General features: G+C 43.3%; 5 non-coding genes across 5 annotated transcripts; all 5 read left to right on the forward strand.

Moving 5' to 3' along the window:
* Window positions 1-840: 840 nt before the first annotated feature.
* Window positions 841-912, forward strand: trnaw-cca (transfer RNA tryptophan (anticodon CCA)). The gene has a single exon. It is a non-coding gene; the product is annotated as a tRNA-Trp (tRNA).
* Window positions 913-2175: 1263 nt separating this feature from the next.
* On the forward strand, window positions 2176-2247 carry trnaw-cca (transfer RNA tryptophan (anticodon CCA)). The gene has a single exon. It is a non-coding gene; the product is annotated as a tRNA-Trp (tRNA).
* Window positions 2248-4177: 1930 nt separating this feature from the next.
* On the forward strand, window positions 4178-4249 carry trnaw-cca (transfer RNA tryptophan (anticodon CCA)). The gene has a single exon. It is a non-coding gene; the product is annotated as a tRNA-Trp (tRNA).
* Window positions 4250-5512: 1263 nt separating this feature from the next.
* trnaw-cca (transfer RNA tryptophan (anticodon CCA)) lies at window positions 5513-5584 on the forward strand. Its single transcript has one exon. It is a non-coding gene; the product is annotated as a tRNA-Trp (tRNA).
* Window positions 5585-7513: 1929 nt separating this feature from the next.
* On the forward strand, window positions 7514-7585 carry trnaw-cca (transfer RNA tryptophan (anticodon CCA)). The gene has a single exon. It is a non-coding gene; the product is annotated as a tRNA-Trp (tRNA).
* Window positions 7586-8743: the final 1158 nt, after the last annotated feature.

The following is an 8743-nucleotide window of genomic DNA, read 5'->3' on the forward strand; positions in this document are numbered from 1 at the left end:
GCTCTACCGACTGAGCTATCCAGGCTCTGCATGTAAATGTTTTCATACACCTAACCTGCCGGGCAGATGCACGTCAGATCGTACATTTCACCAGAGACACAGGCCTTCATTCCAAATGATACAGTCAACGAAATCTGAACTAGGCATCCCCCCCGTAGATGCAATTCTTCCAAGACCTCGTGGCGCAACGGTAGCGCGTCTGACTTCAGATCAGAAGGTTGCGTGTTCAAATCACGTCGTGGTCAGAATTTTGATGTGTGCAATCTCTGCCTTTACACAGCGAAGTCAATGAATCAGCACAAGTACCAATGTGGCTTTACAGTTCAAATGTTGCTAAACAACGACCAATCCGATGATGCTTTAGATGACAGTCGTCTCTCACAAAAGCATGGCACACTGCAAATTCCTAAATCAAATGATGCTGTGTGATTGACAGACTTAAATCAGTCTTCAAACAGGGAGTTTAAACCTGGAGGTTCAGATTAAAAATCCTAAAGTTTTCAGACTAAGCTGTTTTGGCTATGGGATTGTATTGTCCACAGGTGAACATGTCATGGAAAGTGACAGAAATTGCAATTATAGAAAGACTTGCTTCTGATGGAAGGTGAACATTAAAAAAACGCCCGAACAGGGATTTGAACCCTTGACCCTCAGATTAAAAGACTGATGCTCTACCGACTGAGCTATCCAGGCTCTGCATGTAAATGTTTTCATACACCTAACCTGCCGGGCAGATGCACGTCAGATCGTACATTTCACCAGAGACACAGGCCTTCATTCCAAATGATACAGTCAACGAAATCTGAACTAGGCATCCCCCCGTAGATGCAATTCTTCCAAGACCTCGTGGCGCAACGGTAGCGCGTCTGACTCCAGATCAGAAGGTTGCGTGTTCAAATCACGTCGTGGTCAGAATTTTGATGTGTGCAATCTCTGCCTTTACACAGCGAAGTCAATGAATCAGCACAAGTACCAATGTGGCTTTACAGTTCAAATGTTGCTAAACAACGACCAATCCGATGATGCTTTAGATGACAGTCGTCTCTCACAAAAGCATGGCACACTGCAAATTCCTAAATCAAATGATGCTGTGTGATTGACAGACTTAAATCAGTCTTCAAACAGGGAGTTTAAACCTGGAGGTTCAGATTAAAAATCCTAAAGTTTTCAGACTAAGCTGTTTTGGCTATGGGATTGTATTGTCCACAGGTGAACATGTCATGGAAAGTGACAGAAATTGCAATTATAGAAAGACTTGCTTCTGATGGAAGGTGAACATTAAAAGAACACCCGAACAGGGACTTGAACCCCTGACCCTCAGATTAAAAGTCTGATGCTCTACCGACTGAGCTATCCAGGCTCTGCATGTAATTGTTTTCATACACCTAACCTGCCGGGCAGATGCACGTCAGATCGTACATTTCCCCAGAGACACAGGCCTTCATTCCAAATGATACAGTCAACGAAATCTGAACTAGGCATCCCCCCCGTAGATGCGATTCTTCCAAGATCTCGTGGCGCAACGGTAGCGCGTCTGACTCCAGATCAGAAGGTTGCGTGTTCAAATCACGTCGTGGTCAGAATTTTGATGTGTGCAATCTCTGCCTTTACACAGCGAAGTCAATGAATCAGCACAAGTACCAATGTGGCTTTACAGTTCAAATGTTGCTAAACAACGACCAATCCGATGATGCTTTAGATGACAGTCGTCTCTCACAAAAGCATGGCACACTGCAAATTCCTAAATCAAATGATGCTGTGTGATTGACAGACTTAAATCAGTCTTCAAACAGGGAGTTTAAACCTGGAGGTTCAGATTAAAAATCCTAAAGTTTTCAGACTAAGCTGTTTTGGCTATGGGATTGTATTGTCCACAGGTGAACATGTCATGGAATGTGACAGAAATTGCAATTATAGAAAGACTTGCTTCTGATGGAAGGTGAACATTAAAAAAACACCCAAACAGGGACTTGAACCCTTGACCCTCAGATTAAAATTCTGATGCTCTACCGACTGAGCTATCGAGGCTCTGCATGTAATTGTTTTCATACACCTAACCTGCCGGGCAGATGCACGTCAGATCGTACATTTCACCAGAGACACAGGCCTTCATTCCAAATGATACAATCAACGAAATCTGAACTAGGCATCCCCCCGTAGATGCAATTCTTCCAAGACCTCGTGGCGCAACGGTAGCGCGTCTGACTCCAGATCAGAAGGTTGCGTGTTCAAATCACGTCGTGGTCAGAATTTTGATGTGTGCAATCTCTGCCTTTACACAGCGAAGTCAATGAATCAGCACAAGTACCAATGTGGCTTTACAGTTCAAATGTTGCTAAACAACGACCAATCCGATGATGCTTTAGATGACAGTCGTCTCTCACAAAAGCATGGCACACTGCAAATTCCTAAATCAAATGATGCTGTGTGATTGACAGACTTAAATCAGTCTTCAAACAGGGAGTTTAAACCTGGAGGTTCAGATTAAAAATCCTAAAGTTTTCAGACTAAGCTGTTTTGGCTATGGGATTGTATTGTCCACAGGTGAACATGTCATGGAAAGTGACAGAAATTGCAATTATAGAAAGACTTGCTTCTGATGGAAGGTGAACATTAAAAAAACGCCCGAACAGGGATTTGAACCCTTGACCCTCAGATTAAAAGTCTGATGCTCTACCGACTGAGCTATCCAGGCTTTGCATGTAAATGTTTTCATACACCTAACCTGCCGGGCAGATGCACGTCAGATCGTACATTTCACCAGAGACACAGGCCTTCATTCCAAATGATACAGTCAACGAAATCTGAACTAGGCATCCCCCCGTAGATGCAATTCTTCCAAGACCTTGTGGCGCAACGGTAGCGCGTCTGACTCCAGATCAGAAGGTTGCGTGTTCAAATCACGTCGTGGTCAGAATTTTGATGTGTGCAATCTCTGCCTTTACACAGCGAAGTCAATGAATCAGCACAAGTACCAATGTGGCTTTACAGTTCAAATGTTGCTAAACAACGACCAATCCGATGATGCTTTAGATGACAGTCGTCTCTCACAAAAGCATGGCACACTGCAAATTCCTAAATCAAATGATGCTGTGTGATTGACAGACTTAAATCAGTCTTCAAACAGGGAGTTTAAACCTGGAGGTTCAGATTAAAAATCCTAAAGTTTTCAGACTAAGCTGTTTTGGCTATGGGATTGTATTGTCCACAGGTGAACATGTCATGGAATGTGACAGAAATTGCAATTATAGAAAGACTTGCTTCTGATGGAAGGTGAACATTAAAAAAACACCCAAACAGGGACTTGAACCCTTGACCCTCAGATTAAAATTCTGATGCTCTACCGACTGAGCTATCGAGGCTCTGCATGTAATTGTTTTCATACACCTAACCTGCCGGGCAGATGCACGTCAGATCGTACATTTCACCAGAGACACAGGCCTTCATTCCAAATGATACAGTCAACGAAATCTGAACTAGGCATCCCCCCCGTAGATGCAATTCTTCCAAGACCTCGTGGCGCAACGGTAGCGCGTCTGACTTCAGATCAGAAGGTTGCGTGTTCAAATCACGTCGTGGTCAGAATTTTGATGTGTGCAATCTCTGCCTTTACACAGCGAAGTCAATGAATCAGCACAAGTACCAATGTGGCTTTACAGTTCAAATGTTGCTAAACAACGACCAATCCGATGATGCTTTAGATGACAGTCGTCTCTCACAAAAGCATGGCACACTGCAAATTCCTAAATCAAATGATGCTGTGTGATTGACAGACTTAAATCAGTCTTCAAACAGGGAGTTTAAACCTGGAGGTTCAGATTAAAAATCCTAAAGTTTTCAGACTAAGCTGTTTTGGCTATGGGATTGTATTGTCCACAGGTGAACATGTCATGGAAAGTGACAGAAATTGCAATTATAGAAAGACTTGCTTCTGATGGAAGGTGAACATTAAAAAAACGCCCGAACAGGGATTTGAACCCTTGACCCTCAGATTAAAAGTCTGATGCTCTACCGACTGAGCTATCCAGGCTCTGCATGTAAATGTTTTCATACACCTAACCTGCCGGGCAGATGCACGTCAGATCGTACATTTCACCAGAGACACAGGCCTTCATTCCAAATGATACAGTCAACGAAATCTGAACTAGGCATCCCCCCGTAGATGCAATTCTTCCAAGACCTCGTGGCGCAACGGTAGCGCGTCTGACTCCAGATCAGAAGGTTGCGTGTTCAAATCACGTCGTGGTCAGAATTTTGATGTGTGCAATCTCTGCCTTTACACAGCGAAGTCAATGAATCAGCACAAGTACCAATGTGGCTTTACAGTTCAAATGTTGCTAAACAACGACCAATCCGATGATGCTTTAGATGACAGTCGTCTCTCACAAAAGCATGGCACACTGCAAATTCCTAAATCAAATGATGCTGTGTGATTGACAGACTTAAATCAGTCTTCAAACAGGGAGTTTAAACCTGGAGGTTCAGATTAAAAATCCTAAAGTTTTCAGACTAAGCTGTTTTGGCTATGGGATTGTATTGTCCACAGGTGAACATGTCATGGAAAGTGACAGAAATTGCAATTATAGAAAGACTTGCTTCTGATGGAAGGTGAACATTAAAAGAACACCCGAACAGGGACTTGAACCCCTGACCCTCAGATTAAAAGTCTGATGCTCTACCGACTGAGCTATCCAGGCTCTGCATGTAATTGTTTTCATACACCTAACCTGCCGGGCAGATGCACGTCAGATCGTACATTTCCCCAGAGACACAGGCCTTCATTCCAAATGATACAGTCAACGAAATCTGAACTAGGCATCCCCCCCGTAGATGCGATTCTTCCAAGATCTCGTGGCGCAACGGTAGCGCGTCTGACTCCAGATCAGAAGGTTGCGTGTTCAAATCACGTCGTGGTCAGAATTTTGATGTGTGCAATCTCTGCCTTTACACAGCGAAGTCAATGAATCAGCACAAGTACCAATGTGGCTTTACAGTTCAAATGTTGCTAAACAACGACCAATCCGATGATGCTTTAGATGACAGTCGTCTCTCACAAAAGCATGGCACACTGCAAATTCCTAAATCAAATTATGCTGTGTGATTGACAGACTTAAATCAGTCTTCAAACAGGGAGTTTAAACCTGGAGGTTCAGATTAAAAATCCTAAAGTTTTCAGACTAAGCTGTTTTGGCTATGGGATTGTATTGTCCACAGGTGAACATGTCATGGAATGTGACAGAAATTGCAATTATAGAAAGACTTGCTTCTGATGGAAGGTGAACATTAAAAAAACACCCAAACAGGGACTTGAACCCTTGACCCTCAGATTAAAATTCTGATGCTCTACCGACTGAGCTATCGAGGCTCTGCATGTAATTGTTTTCATACACCTAACCTGCCGGGCAGATGCACGTCAGATCGTACATTTCACCAGAGACACAGGCCTTCATTCCAAATGATACAATCAACGAAATCTGAACTAGGCATCCCCCCGTAGATGCAATTCTTCCAAGACCTCGTGGCGCAACGGTAGCGCGTCTGACTCCAGATCAGAAGGTTGCGTGTTCAAATCACGTCGTGGTCAGAATTTTGATGTGTGCAATCTCTGCCTTTACACAGCGAAGTCAATGAATCAGCACAAGTACCAATGTGGCTTTACAGTTCAAATGTTGCTAAACAACGACCAATCCGATGATGCTTTAGATGACAGTCGTCTCTCACAAAAGCATGGCACACTGCAAATTCCTAAATCAAATGATGCTGTGTGATTGACAGACTTAAATCAGTCTTCAAACAGGGAGTTTAAACCTGGAGGTTCAGATTAAAAATCCTAAAGTTTTCAGACTAAGCTGTTTTGGCTATGGGATTGTATTGTCCACAGGTGAACATGTCATGGAAAGTGACAGAAATTGCAATTATAGAAAGACTTGCTTCTGATGGAAGGTGAACATTAAAAAAACGCCCGAACAGGGATTTGAACCCTTGACCCTCAGATTAAAAGTCTGATGCTCTACCGACTGAGCTATCCAGGCTTTGCATGTAAATGTTTTCATACACCTAACCTGCCGGGCAGATGCACGTCAGATCGTACATTTCACCAGAGACACAGGCCTTCATTCCAAATGATACAGTCAACGAAATCTGAACTAGGCATCCCCCCGTAGATGCAATTCTTCCAAGACCTTGTGGCGCAACGGTAGCGCGTCTGACTCCAGATCAGAAGGTTGCGTGTTCAAATCACGTCGTGGTCAGAATTTTGATGTGTGCAATCTCTGCCTTTACACAGCGAAGTCAATGAATCAGCACAAGTACCAATGTGGCTTTACAGTTCAAATGTTGCTAAACAACGACCAATCCGATGATGCTTTAGATGACAGTCGTCTCTCACAAAAGCATGGCACACTGCAAATTCCTAAATCAAATGATGCTGTGTGATTGACAGACTTAAATCAGTCTTCAAACAGGGAGTTTAAACCTGGAGGTTCAGATTAAAAATCCTAAAGTTTTCAGACTAAGCTGTTTTGGCTATGGGATTGTATTGTCCACAGGTGAACATGTCATGGAATGTGACAGAAATTGCAATTATAGAAAGACTTGCTTCTGATGGAAGGTGAACATTAAAAAAACACCCAAACAGGGACTTGAACCCTTGACCCTCAGATTAAAATTCTGATGCTCTACCGACTGAGCTATCGAGGCTCTGCATGTAATTGTTTTCATACACCTAACCTGCCGGGCAGATGCACGTCAGATCGTACATTTCACCAGAGACACAGGCCTTCATTCCAAATGATACAGTCAACGAAATCTGAACTAGGCATCCCCCCGTAGATGCAATTCTTCCAAGACCTTGTGGCGCAACGGTAGCGCGTCTGACTCCAGATCAGAAGGTTGCGTGTTCAAATCACGTCGTGGTCAGAATTTTGATGTGTGCAATCTCTGCCTTTACACAGCGAAGTCAATGAATCAGCACAAGTACCAATGTGGCTTTACAGTTCAAATGTTGCTAAACAACGACCAATCCGATGATGCTTTAGATGACAGTCGTCTCTCACAAAAGCATGGCACACTGCAAATTCCTAAATCAAATGATGCTGTGTGATTGACAGACTTAAATCAGTCTTCAAACAGGGAGTTTAAACCTGGAGGTTCAGATTAAAAATCCTAAAGTTTTCAGACTAAGCTGTTTTGGCTATGGGATTGTATTGTCCACAGGTGAACATGTCATGGAAAGTGACAGAAATTGCAATTATAGAAAGACTTGCTTCTGATGGAAGGTGAACATTAAAAGAACACCCGAACAGGGACTTGAACCCTTGACCCTCAGATTAAAAGTCTGATGCTCTACCGACTGAGCTATCCAGGCTCTGCATGTAATTGTTTTCATACACCTAACCTGCCGGGCAGATGCACGTCAGATCGTACATTTCACCAGAGACACAGGCCTTCATTCCAAATGATACAATCAACGAAATCTGAACTAGGCATCCCCCCGTAGATGCAATTCTTCCAAGACCTCGTGGCGCAACGGTAGCGCGTCTGACTCCAGATCAGAAGGTTGCGTGTTCAAATCACGTCGTGGTCAGAATTTTGATGTGTGCAATCTCTGCCTTTACACAGCGAAGTCAATGAATCAGCACAAGTACCAATGTGGCTTTACAGTTCAAATGTTGCTAAACAACGACCAATCCGATGATGCTTTAGATGACAGTCGTCTCTCACAAAAGCATGGCACACTGCAAATTCCTAAATCAAATGATGCTGTGTGATTGACAGACTTAAATCAGTCTTCAAACAGGGAGTTTAAACCTGGAGGTTCAGATTAAAAATCCTAAAGTTTTCAGACTAAGCTGTTTTGGCTATGGGATTGTATTGTCCACAGGTGAACATGTCATGGAAAGTGACAGAATTTGCAATTATAGAAAGACTTGCTTCTGATGGAAGGTGAACATTAAAAGAACGCCCGAACAGGGACTTGAAACCTTGACCCACAGATTAAAAGTCTGATGCTCTACCGACTGAGCTATCCAGGCTCTGCATGTAAATGTTTTCATACACCTAACCTGCCGGGCAGATGCACGTCAGATCGTACATTTCACCAGAGACACAGGCCTTCATTCCAAATGATACAGTCAACGAAATCTGAACTAGGCATCCCCCCCGTAGATGCAATTCTTCCAAGACCTCGTGGCGCAACGGTAGCGCGTCTGACTTCAGATCAGAACGTTGCGTGTTCAAATCACGTCGTGGTCAGAATTTTGATGTGTGCAATCTCTGCCTTTACACAGCGAAGTCAATGAATCAGCACAAGTACCAATGTGGCTTTACAGTTCAAATGTTGCTAAACAACGACCAATCCGATGATGCTTTAGATGACAGTCGTCTCTCACAAAAGCATGGCACACTGCAAATTCCTAAATCAAATGATGCTGTGTGATTGACAGACTTAAATCAGTCTTCAAACAGGGAGTTTAAACCTGGAGGTTCAGATTAAAAATCCTAAAGTTTTCAGACTAAGCTGTTTTGGCTATGGGATTGTATTGTCCACAGGTGAACATGTCATGGAAAGTGACAGAAATTGCAATTATAGAAAGACTTGCTTCTGATGGAAGGTGAACATTAAAAGAACGCCCAAACAGGGACTTGAACCCTTGACCCTCAGATTAAAAGTCTGATGATCTACCGACTGAGCTATCCAGGCTCTTCATGTAATAGTTTTCATACACCTAACCTGCCGGGCAGA

This window comes from Salvelinus alpinus, chromosome 2, assembly GCF_045679555.1.
Source record: "Salvelinus alpinus chromosome 2, SLU_Salpinus.1, whole genome shotgun sequence".
Classification (NCBI taxonomy): domain Eukaryota; kingdom Metazoa; phylum Chordata; class Actinopteri; order Salmoniformes; family Salmonidae; genus Salvelinus; species Salvelinus alpinus.